This window comes from Chlorocebus sabaeus, chromosome 9 (genome assembly GCF_047675955.1).
Source record: "Chlorocebus sabaeus isolate Y175 chromosome 9, mChlSab1.0.hap1, whole genome shotgun sequence".
NCBI classification, from domain to species: Eukaryota; Metazoa; Chordata; class Mammalia; order Primates; family Cercopithecidae; genus Chlorocebus; species Chlorocebus sabaeus.
The window spans coordinates 102,719,417-102,739,890 of record NC_132912.1 but is presented as its reverse complement, the minus strand read 5'-3'; the positions used below and the strand labels follow the sequence as shown (position 1 = coordinate 102,739,890).

Sequence of the window (20,474 nt, the reverse complement as noted above, 5' to 3'; positions counted from 1 at the left end):
TCATTTTTTTAATTGATTTTATTACAGTGACTTTGTGGTGTGTCCTAATGACTGGCACAGCAAACCATCCATCGTAAAGTTTATTTAGCTCTTCCTGGACCAAAATTTATTTTTTCCATATAAAATTTGGAATAAGTTTACAAGGCTACCCAAACATCATATATACATACATACATACATATTTATATATATATATATTTTCTTTTGAGACCTTGGGCCACTCTGTTACCCAGGCTGGAGTGCAGTGGCACTGTCGTGGCTTACTGCAGCCTCAATCTCCCAGCTCAAGTGATCCTCCCATCCCAGCCTTCCGAGTAGCTGAGACCACAGGTATGTGCTACCATCCCTGGCTAATTTTTTTTTCTTTTTTGGTAATTTTTTTAGAGATAGGGTCTCCCTATGTTGCCCAGCCCAGTCTTGAACTCCCGGGCTCCAGCAATCCTCCTGCCTTGGCCTCCCAAAGTGCTTGGATTACAGGCATGAGCCACTGTGCCTGGCCAAAAAATTATATTTTTGAGGAATTTTTATTGGAGTTTATTGAGTTTATAAATTATTCGAGGAGAGTTGGCGTCTTTTTTAAATTTTATTTTATTTATTTTTATTTCTTTTTTTATGTGCCATGTTGCTTTTTTTTTTTTTTTAAGACAGGGTCTCTCTCTGTTGCCCAGGCTGGAGTACAGTGGTGTGATCATAGCTCACTGTAGCCTCCACACCCAGCTAAACATTTTTCTAAGTTTTTTGTTGTTGTAGTTGTTGTTTTAATAGGGATGAGGTCTCACTCTGTTGCCCTGGCTGGTCTTTAACTCCTGGCCTCAAGTGGTCTTCCCACCTCAAAGTGTGCTGGGATTACAAGTGTGAGCCACTGAAATAGTAACTCATTCCATCCAAGAGCATATAATGTGTCTTTCCATTTATTCAGCTCATTTTTCTTGACATTTTTAAGTTCTTTATTAGAGCTTTAAAGTCTTTTCATAAAGGTCTATAAGGGGCTGGGCATGGTGGCTCATGCCTGTAATCCCAGCACTTTGGGAGGCCAAGGCAGGCAGATCACTTGAGGTTAGGAGTTCAAGACCAGCCTGGCCAACATGGTGAAACCCCGTCTCTACCAAAAATATAAAAAGTTAGCTGGTGTGGTGGCACAATTCTCCTGCCTCAGGCTCCCGAGTAGCTGTGAGAATTGCTTCCAGTTGGTTATTGGTAATTTAAGAAAAATCGTATTGATTATGTTAAGCTGATCTTGTATCTAACAACCCTACTTCACGGCCTTTTTTTTTTTTTTTTTTGAGACAGAGTCTTACTCTGTCGCCCAGGCTGGAGTGCAGTGGCATGATCTCTACTCATTGCAACCTCTGCCTCACAGGTACAAGCAATTCTCCTGTCTCAGCCTCCAGAGTAGCTGGGACTACAGGTGCATTCCACCACGCCCGGCTAATTTTGTTTTTTTAGTAGAGATGGGGTTTCACCACATTGGTCAGGCTGGTCTCGAACTCCTGACCTCAGGTAATCTACCTGCCTCAGCCTCCCAAAGTGCTGGGATTACAGGCGTGAACCACCACACCCAGCCGCTTCACTGTCTTATTCAACTAGTTTATTGATTTGTTTGTGTTTATTTTTTCTTTTTCTAGTAATCCTACCCTTTGAAAACAGTAGTAACTTAGTTGCTTCTTTCCCGTTCTTTCTTTTTTTTTTCTTCTTTTTTTTTTTTTTTTTTTTCGAGATGGAGTCTCACTCTGTCTCACAGGCTGGAGTGTAGTAGCTCGATCTCTGCTTACTGCAACCTCCGCCTCCTGGGTTCAAGCGATTCTCCTTGAGAAAAAGAACCCCACAAAGGTAGTGGGGCTACCAGTGTGTGCCACCACACCTGGCTAATTTTTTTTTTGTATTTTTAGTAGAGATGGAGTTTTACATGTTAGCCAGGATGGTCTTGATCTGACCTCGTGATCCACCTGCCTTGGCCTCCCAAAAGTGCTGGGATTACAGGCGTGAGCCACGTGCCCAGCCCTTTCCCGTTCTTATACTTCTTATTTATTTTTCTTTCGTTACAGCATTGGCCACAACTTCCAGAACTGTGTCAAAACAGCTGCTACACTAATGGGCATCTTTGTCTTGTTCTCAGTCTTAAAAAGAATGAGTCTAAAGATTTCCTATTTCATATAATGTTTGTTTTAGGTTTTGTATATAACCTTTATCAAGTTTTAAGGTATTACCTTCAATCCTAGTTTACTGAGAGTTTTCATCATAAATAGGTATTAAGCCTTACCAAGTACTTTTTCAGGATCTTCCTTGAGCAACTAAGATGGCATCAGGAAGGTTGTATACCAAAATCCTAACCCTATGCTGACTTTGTTTCAAGCAGAAGATATTTATGAACACTACTTATATAATTTATGGAAAGCATCCCAAGATTCCAGTACAAGTTTATTTCACCATTAGGTCAGCGTTTTTCCTCCTGGCATTAAGAGTCAGAATTTAAATAGCTGATGTGAAGAATGAGAGAAAGAGCTATACTCAGGATGATAACTTTTGTTGTCAGCATGATTGTAAATATAAGATATGTAAAATTATAGTTTCCTTACTCTGAGGATCAGTCTTTGCTCCAGGTATAAATCTTACTAAATTATATCTCAAGAAATATTGAGATGGCTCCTCAGTAGAGCCATAGATAGCTGTTCAGCAGCACTAACTGCTAGGATGTTGGGCAGTGAAATCTCATGGCCAGTTCTTCTCTCTCTTTCTTTTTCTTTCTTTTTAGACTAGCCATTTTTTCCTAATTGTAGAACTTATACCTCTTTATTATAGAACATTTGTAAAATATAGAAAAGCAAATCTATCATCCTGCCTTTTAGCACCAACCCTGTTAAAATGTTGGTTATTTCTCTGTCTCTGTTTTTTTTTTGGGGGGGAGTGGAGGAGGAGAGGGCACTTAAAATTGCACCATGTAATTTTGTATCACCCCTCCTTTTTCAGGGCTAGATCATTAACTCATTTTCATTTTGCTTTGATTGACCCTCTGGGGGAAAAATCAATAGAAAACTTATAATTAACTTGTAGCAGTGGGGTGATAGCTTGCTCCTCTCTTGGAACAGGTTACACCTGAGGGAGCCTCCGGGCACGAACAGCCCAGAGTCATTGTCAGAACTTGGAGCAATCTAGCCCTAAGTCCAGCAGACCAAAAACTAGCTTAAGGGTGTGGAGGGGAGAAGTAGTACTTTTGAGATCTCATTGCTTCAGTTCAGTCCCCCAAGTTGTCACCTTCCTTGTCTAGATCACACTTGCTTTCATCTTTCAGAAAATAAATAGAATGGAGAAAATGGTCATTTGTTTTCTTTTGACTTTGAAATAAAACCTAGCACAGGCTGGATGCGGTGGCTCACACCTGTAATCCTGGCATTTTGGGAGGCCAAGGCAGGCAGATCACTTGAGCTCGGGAGTTTGAGACCAGCCTGGACAACATGGCGAAACCCCATCTCTACCAAAAAATACAAAAACTAGCTGGGCATGATGGCATGTGCCTGTAGTCCTAGCGACTCGGGATGCTGAGGTGGGGGAATTGCTTGAGCCCGGCAAGTGAAGGTTGCAGTGAGTTGTGCTTGCAACACTGCACTCCAGCCTGGGCAACAGAGTGAGACCCTGTCTCAAAAAAAAAAAAAAAAAAAAGAAGAGACAACAAAACCCCATCACAATTGTTTTGTTTCCCTAATCACTTTTTGCCAGTGTGGAAGTGACAGAATTCATAGGTGAACATCCCTATGGTGAGGGGATTCAGTGTCTACCTGCCTTCCTTTGTCACTCTCCATCCTTTTTTTTTTTTTTTTTTTTTTTTTTGAGACAGAGTCTTGCTCTGTTCCCCAGGCTGGAGTGCAGTGGTGCTGTCTTGGCTCACTGCAACCTCCGCCTCCTGGGTTCAAGCAGTTCTACTGCCTCAGCCTCCCGAGTAGCTGGGATTACAGGCATGCCTCACCACACCCGGCTAATTTTTGTATTTTTAGTAGAGGTGGGGTTTCACCAGGTTGGCCAGGCTGGTCTCAAACTCCTACCTCGTTATCTGCCTGTCTCGGCCTTCCAAAGTGCTGGGATTACAGGCGTGAGCCACTGTGCCCAGCCCTTTTTTTTTTTTTTTTTTCCCAATGTCCTTTGGTGTTGAAACTGAAATTCTCCATTCCTGTACCTTGCTCTGTCTTTTTTTTTTTTTTTTTTTTTTTTTTTTGACATAACAGGTGTCACTTTCTAAAACACGATGGTCTGCCATCCCAATTCCTCAAGGAGAAAATTCTTCAAGGGCAGGAATCTTTGTTTTGTTCTCTGTTCATAACCCAAGCCCACCTCGAACAGTGCCTGGTACCTGATGTGCCTTCGACAGATGAATCTATAAGATGAATCAACCTGTAAAGAAGCCAGGCTGTGATCCAGAAAAGGGCCATCTTAGGGGAGAGGAGTGAGAGAAGAAGGCTCTCTTAGCTTCCTTTCAATGCATAGGTTCAGCAGGCTAGCAGAATCCCCATTTTTGTCTTTGACATTGCAAGTGAAACCGTCCACCCAGACACACAGAAATTAGCTCTCTGCATCTGTTCTAGCCCCTCCTGCGGAGGCTGCATTTTCCCGAAAGTAGCATGTGAATGTTTGTGTTGCTGACAAACACGTGGACTGGGAGAAGATAATCAGCGCTGACATTCTAGCCGTGGGTCTGGGCCCAGCGTGCATTCTGCATTGTTTTCATGAGGTGATTCTCTTAGGATAAATGAGCCTGCCTCATCAGCAGAAAATGTTGCAATGGATGTGCCGAGTTATGCTTACCTCCCCAGCGTCACACCCCAGGTCCTCCTGCTTTCTAGTTGGTTCTTTCCTCCCCTCCCATGCAATGTGGAAACTTTTTAGCTTTTCTGTCATTTCTGAACAATAAGTATTCTGAACAGTAAGTATTCTAATCTGGTTCAGAATTGTCATGATGAACAGTTATGCCTTGCATACCTGGTCACTGTTTTCCAAAGCAAGGCTTCAAATTATATTAATAGCACTATATAAAATGCTTTAAAAAAAAAAAAAAGCTGCCACAAATACAACATAATGGTGTCCTTGAGGCCAGTGTCACACACCCAGTCTATCCTATAGAGGCCATTGCTTGGCTCATATTCCTGAAATACCACTTTCGTTTATTATTCTACTGCCTGACACTTACCAGTGCCTACCACCTCCCCCAGTAAATTTTAAACTCTGCTGCCTGCCTAGCCCTCAAGTCTGGCCCAAATCCACTTATATAAAGTAGTCCCTGCTTATGCACAGGGGATACATTCCAAGACCTCCAGTAAATGCCTGAAACTGTGGATAGCACCAACCCTATATATACTATGTATTTTCCTATGCATACATGCCTGCGATCAAGTTTAATTTATAAATTAGACACAGTAAGAGATTAACAACAATAATAACAAAATGGAATGCTTATAACTCTCTATTGTAATAAAAGCTATGTGAAAGTGGGCTCTTTTGCTATCAAAATGTCTTAGTACTGTACTCACCTATTTTCAGACCGCAGTTGACCGTAGGTAACTGAAACTGTGGAAAGTGAAACCATGGATAAGGTGGGGACTACCGTGTGTAACAACAACAATAATGTAAAACCAGCAGCTCATATTTTAGCTAGCTGCCATACTAAATGCATTGTCATTTAATCTTAAAATGATTTTATGAGGAAGGTACTGTTAGAATCTTCATTTTATAGATGGAGAAACTAAGGTATGGATTATAAGAAACTTGCCCTAAAGTTATACCACTGTTAAGTGATAGAATTAGAATTCAAACTCATGTCTGTTTACCTCCAAAGCCCGTGATCTTAACCATCTTGCCATAGTGGGCTCCAGGTAAACGAGTGCCTGAAGACAGTGAGTGACTTGTACAGTCCAGCAGTTACTGAGGTTGTCCTTTTTCAGGGTACGTGAGACTAACTCACCAGCACTCGGTTAGCTGTGGAGGGAAGGGAGGATTCTGTCTGGAGCTGGAACTGCTCAGGGAGCCCCTCTCTGGATTCTGCACTGACAGCTGCAGACAGAAACCACATGGCACCTTAGAAAGGAGAAAGCTTTGAAATCATCCAGGTAGCATCCTTTGATTTTTCAATCCTTTTCATAATAAAATAGTATTTAAAATGTACAAAAATGAATAAAGAATAATACATCTGATGTCCATGTATTCAACACTCAATTTAAAATCTAGAAAGCTGACTTGGTTTCTATATTCCATCTCCCTTTGCTGTTTTATAGATCTTTTGGTTCTAATGACTTAATGAAAAAAAAGGATTCCCTTTTATTTACATATGACAACAATACCATTTTTGTCACCCCCTAAAACAGCAGTAATTCCTTAATATAATCAGGAGTCTAGTCAATGTTCACAATTTCCCACTTACCTCATTTTTCCTTAAACAATTTATTTGTTTGAAACAGGGTTCAAGAAAAGTACATGTATTTAGTTAATGTGTTTCTTTTTTTTTTTTTTTTTTGAGACGTTTTGAGACGGAGTCTCACTCTCATCCAAGCTGGAGTGCAGTGGTGTGATCTTGGCTTACTGCAACCTTCACCTCCTGGGCTCAAGCGATTCTCCCACGTCAGCCTCCTGAGTAGCTGGCATTACAGGCGTGTGCCACTATACCCAGCTAATTTTTGCAGTGTAGTAGAGATGGGGTTTCACCATGTTGCCCAGGGTGGTTTTGAACTCCTGAGTTGGGGCAATCCGCCACCTCGGCCTCCCAAAATGTTGGGATTACAGGCGTGAGCCACTGCACCCAGCCGTTAATGTGTTTCTTAAATGGCTTTTAATTTATGCTTTTCCTTTTTTTTTTGAAATGGAGTCTTGCTCTGTCGCCAGACTGGAGTGCAGCGGCATGATCATGGCTCACTGCAACCTCTGCCTCCCGGGTTCAAACGATTCTCCTACCTCAGCGTCCCGAGTAGCTGGGAATACAGGCACGTGCCACCACACCCGGCTAATTTTTTGTATTTTTAGTAGAGACGGGGTTTCACGGTGTTAGCCAGGATGGTCTCGATCTCCTGACCTCGTGATTCACCCACCTTGGCCTCCCAAAGTGCTGGGATTACAAGTGTGAGCCACCACGTCTGCTTTTAGTTTTTGAGATGGAGTCTCACTTTGTTGCCCAGGCTAGAGTGCAGTGGCATGATCTCAGCTCACTGCAGCCTTTGCCTCCTGGATTCAAGCGATTCTTGTGCCCCACCCTCCCAAGTAGCTTGAATTATGGGTGTGAGCCACCATGCCCAGAATAGAGACATGGTTTTGCCATGTTGCCCACGCTAGTCTCGAACTCCTGAGCTCAAGTGATCTGCCTGCCTCAGCCTTCCAAAGAGCTGGGATTGCAGGCGTGAACCACTGCATCTGGCCTCCTTTTTTAAATTTAAATTTTTTGCTTGCAATTTATTTGTTGAAGAAACTGATTGTATATTCTCTAGAATTTCCCACATTCTGGACTTTTTAAGGGTCTCTGATATAACTTTGCTGTTGTCTCTGTAGTGAGTTAACTTACCCTTTAATCTGTTGGTCACTGCAGAAGGTTCCAAGTTATTCAGGCCTCCATAAATAGAAGGGATTCGCTGGACCTCGTAGTTTGGTCTGGCCCCAAGGTCATTTCTGAGGAGTCTTTCAAAATGTTCCAGGTGTCAGGGAATGACATTATCAACAGCAGGCCATCTCTAGTAGAAAACATTCTGCTTCAGAAGGAATTTTACAATGCTATGTGGAAAGGCATTTTCACGTTCCCTAGAGTTAGGGGAGAAAATCGTTAAGAGAATAAGTACCCTGGTTTTCTTCTTTTAGACAGTGCTTGTTGCTTTAAGGATTTCTGGGGCTCAGTGCCAGAAACTCCTTGGGATATTATTGTCTTACAGTTTAGATCTGCTTATCAGGAAACGTCTGAGAATCCCTAGAGGGTCAGGGAAGAGGAGGATGAGTTTACATGAAAACCAGACTTTGTTAGTGCCTGTTAGAGTCCCTTATTTTTGAGCAGCTATATGGGCTGTGGAACATAATGCTCATCCATATGTTTTGCAAGCCCATAGTTTTAATTACTTGTTCTTTTTGCTACCAGTGTCTAGATGTTGTTCAATAATTACAATATCTGGACTGCTGTGGACACGAAGAAATCCAGTTTTGTTGTATTTTTCTTTTAGTTTTGCTGCCTTGACCTGTTAGTCAGCTGTGATAGTTCTGCGGGGTAGTGAGCCAGTATTAAAGTGAAAAGAATGAAAATTGTTGAAGTATACAGCTGTGTTTGGATTTATTTAGTGATTTGAAGGGTATAAGAATAAAGTATCTCAATGTCACTATTTTCATTTAAAGTCAAATGGTTAATAAGTCAAGACTAAAAATCTAAACTAGAAAAAAAGACATTCAATAAATTTATTATAATCCTACTTAATACTTTTATTAGTATTTATTAGCTGGTTATTTTAAGTAAGGATTTTGCTTTGATTAAAGACATTAAAAACAGTAAGTTATGAAGATCTTTTGGGTTGAATTTTTTTTTTTAATTTAGTTGGAGTCTCACTTTGTCACCCAGGCTGGATTGCAGTGGTGCAATTTCGGCTCACTGCAACCTCAGCCTCCCGGTTTCAAGTGATCCTCATGTCTTAGCCTCCTGAGTAGCTGGGATTACAGGTGGGTGCCACCATTCCTGGCCAATTTTTTATTTTTAGTAGAGACAGGGTTTCACCATTTTGGCCAGGCTGGTCTCAAACTTCTGACCTCAGGTGATCCACCTGCCTCGGCCTCCCAAAGTTCTGGGATTACAGGCGTGAACCACCGCCCCCAGCCTTTGGGTTGAATTTTACCAGTATGTTCAAACTTTATTCTTGTATACCATAGGTGGGATTCAGGCTTGGTGAATATTCTCTTCTTATGATTCCAAATGTTTAAAAATTAAAATATAATTATTATTCACAGTAAGTGTTAATCAGAGGTGATTTGCTAGTTTACTGATTGTTTTCCCTGCAGTGATCAGCTGACAGTAAAAATAGCACTTCATGTTCACAAGTGTTCACAGGTAGCAATAATACATACAGGAGATAAGTATTTGAAAAGCAGTCTGTAAATGTAATTGTACTGTAATGTGTCCACGTGGTCTTGCAGAGAACTGCCCATTGTAGATCAGTGCCCACTGTGCCTGACATGTGGCAGCACCTGGGTGACTCCACTGTCCCTTCTTGAAGACAGACGTGCTTATTATTGTTGCAACAGTCACTGGCCCCAAAACGCAAAGACAGTCAGACAGTGTTTATATAGTTGCTCTTCCAGATTAAGTTTTTCACATTCTTATAGAATAGTCTGTCTCTCTGTGTGTTTACTTTTATTTCTGTCCATCATAAGACACAGGTGCTCCAAGTCAAATATCTGCAACCGCTCAGGCCCACCAGCACTTCGAAGCTCACCCCATGAAATGCCCCCAACAAGCCTCTTTGGTCATGACTTAAACAAAATTGGATGTTTTTTTCCTAGATTCCTCTGCCAGTATTTTGATGAGGCTAGAGCTTAATGTATATGGTAGGTAGAGGGTGTCAAGAAATGAGGTCAAACTTGTGTGCAGGGACTAGCTCATGACAAGCTTTGTATGATCTGCACACAAGTTTTAGACACTTCCTACAAGTGATGGATGGGAAGCCTTAGAGGAACTTCAGGCAGTAAAGATGGATAAGATTTTGGTTTTGGCCAGGTGCCGTGATCATGCCTGTAATCTCAGCACTTCAGGAGGCTACGGTGGATGGATGGCTTGAGCCCAGGAAGAGACCAGCCAGGGCAACATAGGGAAATCCATCTGTACAAAAAATACAAAAATTAGCTGAGCGTGGTGGTACACGTCTATTGTCCCAGCTATTTGGGAGGCTGAGATGGGAGGATTGCTTAAGACTGGGAGGTCAAGGCTGCAGTGAGCTGTCATTGCACCACTGCACTCCAGTCTGGGCAACAGAGTGAGACTGTCTCAAAAAAAAAAAAAAATTTGTTTTCAGGCTGGGCACATTGGCGCATGCCCAGCTACTTGGGAGGCTGAGGCTAGAGGATCACTTGAGTAGGAGTTTGAGTCCAGCCTGGGCAACACAGCAAGACTCTGTCTCTTTAAACAAACAAACAAAACCAGTTTTAAGAAGATAATCCTAGTTGGGTGTGGAAAATAGGACAAAGGCAGGCAAGACTGGTAGGCAGCCATTTAGGAAGGGATTGCAGGAGCCCCAAAGAAAAGATGGTGAGAATCATAGTTTGATGTGTTTAAAGGATTTAACAGTAATGCCAATGTTTTTCCTAGAAGTACAGGATATGTTTTAGAAGAGTCAGTAAATTGATTTCATATCCCTCTTCTGTTTCTGGAAGGCATTTGGCAAAAGCTTTCTTGGACCCATATGCAGGGATTTCATTTATACACTTCTGCCAAATCCTTGTGGGTCTGCTGTGAAGACACAGCTCATTTAGAGCTTAGAGTAGAGGGGCACGTCAATTGCATTGTCCTCGTGACCAGTAACCACAGAGTCACATTACTCCCCCTTCCTCTCAAGAAGACAGCAGCAGTTTTGAGAAGCTGGCCCTGCCCGGAGCCTGCCGCCTCATCCCTATTATTTATGTTCCCCTCCGCCTGGGTGATGATGGTCATCATTGTCATCACCTGCTGTTGTCATCACTGTTCTCATTGCTGACATTTACTGAGTACTGTATGTACCATTTGCCAGGAAATGTATTAAATGTTTTACCTACATTATCAAATTTAATCCTTATACACCCTATGAAATAAATTACGGTTGTTATCTTCCATTACGGATGAGGAAACTAAAGTTCAGAGAGGTTTAAGTAACTTGCCCAAGGTCACATAGCTTGATAAATGGCAGAGCCAGAAATTGAAAGTAAATTCTCTCTGACTGGAGTCTGGGCTCTTAACTGTTATGTAGTTATTACTTAATACAATGTAGGAGCAAATATGACTTGTTTTTAAATTTGCTCTTTTTTGTGGCATCACCCGCCCAGTGAAAGTTCACTTAATCAAACACTGTGTTTGTTACCTACCCTTCATGCCCATCCTATAACAGGCATAAAACACAAGTTTAAAATATCGATTAAAACATGAAGTGCAGGAAAAACTTTGTAGGGGAGGGGAGGTGGGTGTGAGTGGCAGAATAGGGAAGCTATTTAAATTTCTAGCTTTTTTCAAGGCAGAGTATTCATGTATGCCTTCTCTATTTTTTTTTTCTACCTTCACAGTTTTTTTTTTTTTAAAGACAGGGTCTTGCTCTGTTGCCCAGGCTGGAATGCAGTGGCACGATCATAGCTCACTGCAGCCTCAAATCTCTCAGTCTTAAGCGATCCTTCCCACCTCAGCCTCCCAAGTAGCTGTTACTACAGGTGCACACCACTATGCCCAGCTAATTTTCTATAAATTTTTGTAGAGACAGTCTCACTATGTTGCCCAGACTGGTCTTGAACTCCTGTCCTCAAGTGATCCAACCCCCTTGGCCTAAAATGCTGGGATTACAGACATGAGCCAACAAGCCTGGCCTGCCTTCACTATTTTGTGTGAAGTATAGAGATTTCAGAAAGAAGAGAGACACTTACTTTTAAAAATCGAGATACAATTCACATACCATAAAATTCACCTTTTTAAAGTATATAATTTAGTGGTCTTTAGTATATCCACAAAGTTGTACACCCATTCACCACTAATTCCAGAGCATTTTCATTACCCCCAAAAGAAACCTCATACCTAGTAGCAGTCAGTGCTCATTTTCCATTCCTGAGACATTCATTTTCAAACATATTAAATACCAAAATACATCCCCATGCTATGAAAAAGGTTTTGGGAGTCTCTCTCCACAATTCCCCTCTCTTTAATGCAGATAATGATAATAGCTGACCCTTGTGTAATGCTTACTATTTGTGAGGTACTGTTTTTCGTGCTTTAGATATATTAATTTCATTACAACCCTATGAGCAGGTTTTATTTTTATGTTGAGTCTTTATTTTTATTTTTATGTTGAATCAGGATCTTGCTGTGTAGCCCAGATTAGAGGGTGCAGTCACCACTCACTGCAGCCTTGACCTCCTGGGCTCAAGTGATCCTCCCACTTCAGCCTCCTGACTAGCTGGGGCTGCAGTTGCATGCCACCATGCCCAGCTAATTTTTGTATTTTCTGTAGAGACGAGATTTCGCCATGTTGCCCAGGCTGGTCTTGAAACTCGTAGACTCAAGCAATCTACCTGCCTCAGCCTTCCAGAGTGCTGGGATTACAGGCGTGAGCCACCTTACCCAGTCAGGTTCTATTATTAAACCCATTTTACAGATAAGAAAGTTAAGACACAGAGAAGTAACTTGCTCCAAAGAAGCAAGTAAGTAATTAAGTAGTTGTTCTAATAAAAAGTTAAGCACTTGCTGTAATAAGGGATGGAGCTGGCATATAGATCTCGGCAGTCTGGCTCTATAGTCTGTGCTCTTAACTATTACATTTTATTTTGTTTTGTTTTTGAGACAGGATATTGCTCTGTCGCCCAGGCTGGAGTGCAGTGGTGTGATCTGAGCTCACTGCAGCTTCAACATCCTGGACTCAAGCAGTCCTCCCACTTTAGCCTCCCAAGTAGCTGAGACAATAGGCACATGCCACCTCACCTGCCCAATTTTCGGATTTTTTGTTTTAGAGATAGGGTCTCACTATGTTGCCCAGGCTGGTCTTGAACTCCTGAGCTCAAGCCATCTGCCCCTCTCAGCCTCCCAAAGTGGTGAGATTACAGGTATGTGCCACTGCTCCCAGCTTAATTTACGTACGCTTTAAGCTGATCATATTTCTATTTTAAAATGATATGGAGACCTTGAAAACATTGTGCTAAGAAGCCAATCACAAAAGACCACATATTGTATGATTCCATTTACATGAAATGTCCCAAATAGGCAAATCTATATATAGAGAAAGTAGATTAGTGTTTGCCTAGGGCTGGAGAGGAGAAGGGATGTTGTGGGGAAATGGCAAGTGACTGCTAGTGAGTATAAAATTTCTCAGACTGGCTGCGGTGGCTCACGCCTGTAATCCCAGCACTTTGGGAGGCTTAGGTGGGTGGATCATGAGGTCAGGAGTTCGAGACCACCCTGGCCAACATAGTGAAACTCTGTCTCTACTAAAAATACAAAAATCAGCCGGGCATGGTGGCATGTGCCTGTTGTCCCAGCTACTCAGGAGGCTGAGGCAGGAGAATCACTTGAACCCGGGAGGCAGAGGTTTCAGTTTGCCAAGATCGCGCCACTGCACTCTAGCTTGGGCAACAGAGTGAGACTTCATCTCAAAAAAAAAAAAAAAAAAAGACAATTCTTTATGAGGTGTTGAAGTTCTAAAATTGATAGTGATAACGGTCATACAACTCTGAATATGCTAAAAACTCATTGTACACTTTAAGTGGGTGAATTGTATAGTATGTGAATTATGTCTCAATAAACCTGTTTTTAAAAAATGATATGAAGAGAAACAACCAGAATAATGATGTTCCTTAGAATATCTTTGCCTTCACCTGGAAAAAGATATGTGTGTGTGTGTGTGTGTGTGTAAATAAAACAGAAAAAAAGAATCCCTGCCCTGTAGGACATACAGGAAACAGGGATGGATCCAAAAGATAATAGTTAACTCAGATGATAAGAGTTATGTGTGGGTTTAATAGAAGACTAGGGTACATAGCAGTTTAGCTGATCTGAGCTTGACTAGGTTGAATCTTATAGTCTTCCATTTGCGTTCAAGTCCGTTTTTTCTTTTTCTTTTTTTTTGAGACAGAGTTTCGCTTTTGTTGCCCAGGCTGGAGTGCAGTGGTGTGATCTCGGCTCACTGCAACCTCCGCCTCCCAGATTTAAGTGATTCTCCTGCCTCAGTCTCCCAAATATCTGGGGTCACAGGTGCCCACCACCCCACCCGGCTAATTTTTGTATTTTTAGTAGAGATGGGGTTTCACCACGTTCACCAGGCTGGTCTCAAATTCCTGACCTCAGGTGATCCACCTGCCTCGGCCTCTCAAAGTGCTGGGATTACAGGCGTGCGCCACCACGCCCAGCCTTAAGTCTGTTTTTTCTTGTCTTCATTCTGGGGCCCAGGCTAAAGAGCCAGGGGCTTTCAGGGCATGTCTTCTAATGGCAGATTACAGGAGCACCAGAGGACAGGCCAAACCATAAAATAATGGCTGAAAGCCTGTGCTTATGCCATCTCCACGTCCTACCAAAATGTGACAGGGAAACATACTCTGCCTGTAGTGGAAGGCACTGCATAATTACACAGTAAAGGGTATGGATATGTAATTCTATATTTGTATAGTATTAATGATATACATTATTATACACATATAATTACACATCTTGTAAAGATATAATTCCTACAAGAGAGTGAAGATTATTGAATAGCAGTTCAACCAACTAGAGTATATATTATAAGGATAAGAAGTAGCTGAAAAACGTTTGAATATAGAGGTGAATGGACATGGGTATAGAAAGGGCTAAAAGTTGGCTGGGTGCAGTGGCTCGCGCCTGTAATCTCAGGAAGTCCGAGGCGGACGAATCACTTGAAATCGGGAGTTTGAGACCAGCCTGACCAACATGGTAAAACCCCATCTCTACTAAAAATACAAAAATTAGCTGGGTGGGGTGGTGAGCACCTGTGACCCCAGATATTTGGGAGACTGAGGCAGGAGAGTCACTTGAACCCAGGAGGCAGAGGTTGCAGTGAGCCGAGATCGAAACCACTGCACTCCAGCCTGGGTGACAGAGCAAGACTCTGTCCCAAAAAAAAAAAAAAAAAAAAAATTGTCAGGCATTTCAAGATATTGCTAGAGGAGTGGGGACAAATTGTGAATTATGGGTGGTTAAATGATGCAGTGATCTTTGTCTTGTTTCAGTGTTGCTAGTATGAATTCTAATTCATAACACTACGATGTAAAGACATTAGATATTTACTTATCTAAATCTCATTTTACCTGTTCTAAGCTCCCCTCTACCTGGCTATTGGAAAACTTAATTTTAGGCATCATTGGAGCCCTTCTTCCTTTCCTGTACCCAGTGGGCCAGGCACGAACAGAGCAAGACTAACCCTTATGTGCAACTCTGAGAAGGACATTTAAAGAAAAGAGAGTTATAGACTAATAACCCTTGAGAGCATAGGTGTAAGAATCTGTAACAAAAAAGTACTAAACTGAAAATTGAAGTCTATAAAGAGGATAATACATCATAAGCAAGTAGAATTTATCCCAGGAATGCAAGGTTGATTTAATGTTGAAATTTATGACATCAGAATAAAGGGGAAAAATGGTCATCTCATTGGATGCAGGAAAAGCATTTGATAAAATTCTCATTAGATGCAGGAAAAGCATTTGATAAAATTCAAGAACTATTCATGATTTTTTTTTTTTTTAAGCAAAACAAAACGCTGCAGAACTGGAGTGAAGTCGTGAACTATTTCCCCCGCCCGCCTCTGAGCAGGAATTCCAATGATCAGACATGCTAGCTGCCTAGATGGCCCCGCAAAAGTCTGTGGAGTCTCTAGGACATAGTTAATTAATTGACCTGTGATCATATGCATTTGCTAATTGTTAGGAAGTTAGTAGTCCAGTTTATATCAACTACCATATGCTACTGTTAACTGTTAGTTTTTGTATCAATTTTGTAATATTATTAAAATATCCTCTCTGTTCTCTCTCATAGCAGTCTGTAATATAAATCTCCCACCTGTTTCTTTCTCTTTTCATCTTTTTTTTTTTGACACAGGGTTGTACTCTGTTGCCAAGGCAGGAGTGCAGTGGCGTGATCTCAGCTCACTGCAACCTGCACCTCCCCTGGGTTCAAGTGATCCTCCTGCCTCAGCCTTCCAAGTAGCTGGGACTACAGGTGCGCACCATCATGCCCAGCTAATTTTTATATTTTTAGTAGAGACAGGGTTTCGCCATGTTGGCCATGCTGGTCTCAAACTCCTAACTTCAGGTGATCCACCTGCCTTGGACTCCCAAAGTGCTAGGATTACAGGCATGAACCACTGCACCCAGCGTCTCCCTTCATCTTATCCCAGCTACTCTTTGTAATGTTTTATCCCCAGATTCGTGGTTTTTATTTGGATGTATCATTTTCTTTTTCTTATTTATTTATTGTGGAGATGAGATCTCACTGTGTTGCCCAGGCTGGTCTCTAGATCCTAGCCTCAAGCGATCCTCTTGCCTTGGCCTACCGGAATGGTGGGATTACAAGCATGAGCCACCCTGCCTGGTCTTATTTTCTTTACATATCATATTATTGCCCCCCATCTCCTGTTAGAGATTTCTTTTTTTTTTTTTTTTTTTTTGAGACAGAGTCTCGCTCTGTCGCCCAGGCTAGAGTGCAGTGGCCGGATCTCAGCTCACTGCAAGCACTGCCTCCCAGGTTCATGCCATTCTCCTGCCTCAGCCTCTCGAGTAGCTGGGATTACAGGCACCCGCCACCACACCTGGCTAATTTTTTTTGTATTTTTAGTAGAGGCAGGGTTTCACCGTGTTAGCCAGGGTGGTCTTGATCTCCTGACCTCATGATCCACCTGCCTCGTCCTCCCAAACTGCTGGGATTATAGGTGTGAGCCACGTGCCTGGCCTTAGAGATTTCTTTTACATGAAGTGAACCTTCCCACTGTTGAATTTTGGGATGAGTTCTAACATACCTCAAGAGTCATAGACTGTTTTTAGTTTGTTGTATTATAATTTCAGGCTCACTTTGTTGCTCATACTCTGGGCCTTGATGTACTGTATGGATATCCTAACCTCTGAGTATTGTTTCAAGCTCACTTGCAGTTTGTTTTCCTTTTTCTTCGTTAAATATTATCCTGCCTTGCAGTTTTTTGTTTTTTTTTTTTGAGACAAGAGTCTCGCTCTGTCACCCAGACTGGAGTGCAGTGGCACGATGTCGGCTCACGCCTTGCAGTTTTATATCTGGGGCTTTGTACTTTTTCTTTTCTCTTTTTCAAAATTCAGCTTAAAGTAATTGGAATCATTCTGGCACATTTCCCACCAAATAAATTCTCCCTTGCTTTTGTGGGGACAGCTGTCCTTTACCAGAACATATCACGGAAATGTTGTTAGTCTCTGAACTCAATTTTTTTTTCAGAGATGGGGAATTATAGGCATACACCACCGCGCCTGGCTAAGAACTAAAATTTTAAATCAGAACTTTAGTAAATTAATGTGGGTCAAGATTTTCCATGAAATAGCGTTAGCTTTACTCGTGAACATTCCCATTCGCTTTCTTGAATGGAGAAGAAAGGTGTGTATCCTATGTGTCTTAGAGAAGGATAAAAGGCTTGAACATCTAGGACATTGAGAGGCCAGGCGCGGTGGCTCACACCTGTAATTCCAGCACTTCAAGAGGCCAAGGCAGGCAGATTGCTTGAGCTCAGGAGTTCGAGACCCACCTGGCCAACGTGATGAAACCTGTCTCTACAACAAATATAAAAAATTAGCCAGGCATGGTGGTGCATGCCTGTGGTCCCAGCTACATGGGAGGCTGAGGCAGGAGGATCGCTTGAGCGCCGGAGGCAGAGGTGGTAGTGAGCCAGATTGTGTCACTGCGCTCCAGACTTCACTTTCTGACACCGCTCATCCTTTCATGCAAAGAGAAGAAATTATTCATTTAGCCTTCACATTGTTTTGTATGAGCTCTTGTATTGTCAAGGACAAGAGAAATGTGCAGTCGCTTTTAAGGTTAGGTATTCCTTCTCATTGCTGGGACTTGAGATTTTTTAAGTGGATTCTCATTCCCAAAAGGTAATGTTGACTGGAGAGTTCAGTTCCAAGACATAAGGATGCTCGTGGAAGCATATTCTTTTGAAGGAACCTCCACCTGACAGCCCTTACAAAAAGGGAACCCCTTTCCCAGCTCTTCCCAGGTAGGCAGTCTCCCCTGGGTGGCAAAGCGAGACCCTGACTCAAAAAAAGGACATTGATTTCTTTTGACACCATCTAAAGAATCAACCATTCATTGGGTTTGCTGTGTTGTGGCATATTCTCTGGTTCATCTTGAAACTATCAGAAGATTTCATATATACATTTTATTTTCAAGTATAGTGGCTGTAGTTTCTATAAAAGGCAAGTAATACTGCAGTTTTTGTTGTTGTTTGTGTAAAGCTGCTCGTCCCTGGCTTTCCATGGTGCTCAAACGTTGGTACTCCTTAAAACGATCTAAAATCACCTACCCTGCTAATGATGTTAGCTATTTTTAACTCCATTGGACAGTTTGTTTCCTCCCAATTTTTCTTCCCCAGAATCTTCAGTTTTCTGAATTCCTTTCCTGATTCCTTCTTCCAAAATATCAAGAATATTTTATACCTTAAAATAGGTTGAGACCAGGCACAGTGGCTCATGCTTGTAATCCCAGCACTTTGAGAAGCTGAGGCTGGAGGATTGCTGGAACTCACGAGTTCAAGACCAGCCTGGGCAACATGGCGAAATCCTGTCTGTACAAAAAAAAAAGAAAAAATTTTGTAAATTAATTATCTGGGTGTGGTGGCACATGCCTGTAGTTCCAACTACTGTTGAGGCTAAGGTGAGAGGATCACTTTAGCCTGGGAAGTCAAGGCTGCAGTGAGCTGTGATCATCACTGCAATCTAGCCTGGGCAACGGAGTGAGACCTTATGTTAAAAAAAAAAAAAAAAAGGTTGAAATGTAGAGAAATTCCTCATGTCTTTTTAAATCTTCTGTGGCAGAAACACAAGTTTATCCTTGAAACGGATAAGAAGAAGAAACAAGATGCCTGCCTTGCAGATCTCACTAACATTTGTTCTCATAACTTGGAACACTGGGTTAATAAATTTTCTTAGTGTCTCCTGGAAACTGTCTTAAAAACTGCCTGTTTTTACATGATTATTGTGTTCTTTGTTATCTATAGCCACGCCCTAAAGTTTCACTTTGTAGTTTCACCTTTATCTGCAGGTCTGCAACTGCTATCATGTATATTACATCTACAACTTAGTGGAGCTGTTAATTTTAATATGTTGCTCAGCTACTTAGCTCTGACATGTCCAATTTATTTAGTTATGAGTCAGTGGTTCTTAAATTTCCACCCATAATTGAGATTCATGCATGATTTAAGAAATGTGAATCTGAGAGGATACTTAGGAACTCCTAGGTTAACCCATTTGAAAATATTTCTTGAATGTGTATTTCCTCAAACTTTGTAGGTCCTGAAATATTAATCTTGGGACCTCCCTCCACCAGTGCAGTTCCATTAAAAAGACAAAACTGATGTAGAGATATAGAAGCAATTTTTTAAAAAAAAGAGCTAAAAAGGGGAGGAAAACAGCAGTTTAATATGGGTGGCGTAGAAACTGTAAATTAGTTAAAACTACCGTCCTGTGAGAGTCAATCCTGAAGCTTTCTTATTTTAAATTCTGTCTTTTGTAAAACAACAACAAAAAAATTATAGAAGTGTTTGGGTGGTTTAGACAAGGGTTGCTCAGTTTAAATCCTGAGAAGGACTGAGGCGGCCTTCCACGATTGGTGGAAACTCTGACGTGTATCCTGTTCCATCTGGAGTTGTTGCCTTCCAACTTGGGACAAGTTTGAAATCAGCAAAGTGTTACAGTATAAATAGTTTCAGACAGTATAGGACAGCAGATTCCTTTACTTTCCTACCCTAGTTTCTCTGGTCAGCTCACCTAAGCCAGCGCAGGGTTTTCATTTGTTCTTCCAGTTCGACATTCTGTAACCTGTGGAACCAGAGTCGTGTGGTGAGTCAGTGCCGCGGTCCTGGGGGCATGCAGGGTAGGAGGCCGCTGTGGAAGAGCAGATGGCCCAGGCTGTGCTTCTCAGCCATGTGGGTATGCCACGGCCAAGAGAGGGTCCTGCTTTTCCCTCATCTGTTGCTAGTTATCTGAGGAATCTCCGAGGAACCTGGCTGTGACTGCTAACCTTCTGTCCAGAGTGAACTCCAGCGACATAAACTGTAGGAGGAAGTGCTGTTTTCCTAGCTCCTCTTATTTCCTTCCTTCCTGAAGCAGATTTAGACTTCATTTTCTGACACCTCTCGTCCTTTCATGCGAAGGGAAAAAATTACTCATTTAGCTTTCGTATAGTCTTGTATGAACTCTTGTATTGTCAAGGACAAGACAGATGTGCAGTTGCTTTTAAGGTTAGATACTCCTTTTCATTGCTGGGACTTCTCGTTCCCAAAAGGTAATGTTTTCTGGAAAGCAGTTCCAAAACGTAAGGATACTCATGGAAGCGTATTCTTTTGAAGGAACCTCCGCTGGACAGCCCCTACATAAAGGGAATCTCTTTCCCAGCTCTTCCCAGGTAGGCAGTCTCCCCTGGTAGAGTAAGCAAGAAAGGAGAGACAGCTGTCTTTTGTCTTTCAGTTAAGGAAACCCCTTCAGAAATTTTGTTCTGGGACCCCAGAATTTGAATTCACATTATGGATTGGCAATATTAGGAAATATGCAGAAGGCATCACCAGTGCTTTTTT

The 20,474-nt window shown here is 41.9% G+C and overlaps 1 protein-coding gene across 3 annotated transcripts in view; it reads left to right on the top strand.

The window, feature by feature from the left end:
* The window catches only part of DNMBP (dynamin binding protein), a 120,276-nt gene that overhangs the window by 5,560 nt on the left and 94,242 nt on the right, over positions 1-20,474 (top strand). Inside the window, exon 1 of one of the 3 annotated variants that reach the window (XM_073019247.1) lies at positions 19,424-19,740. The exons of the other annotated variants lie outside the window; for them this stretch is intronic. The gene's annotated coding sequence lies outside the window, so the exon portion shown is untranslated. Of the gene's footprint in view, positions 1-19,423; positions 19,741-20,474 lie in introns of those variants that run through there. 3 annotated transcript variants of the gene reach the window in all.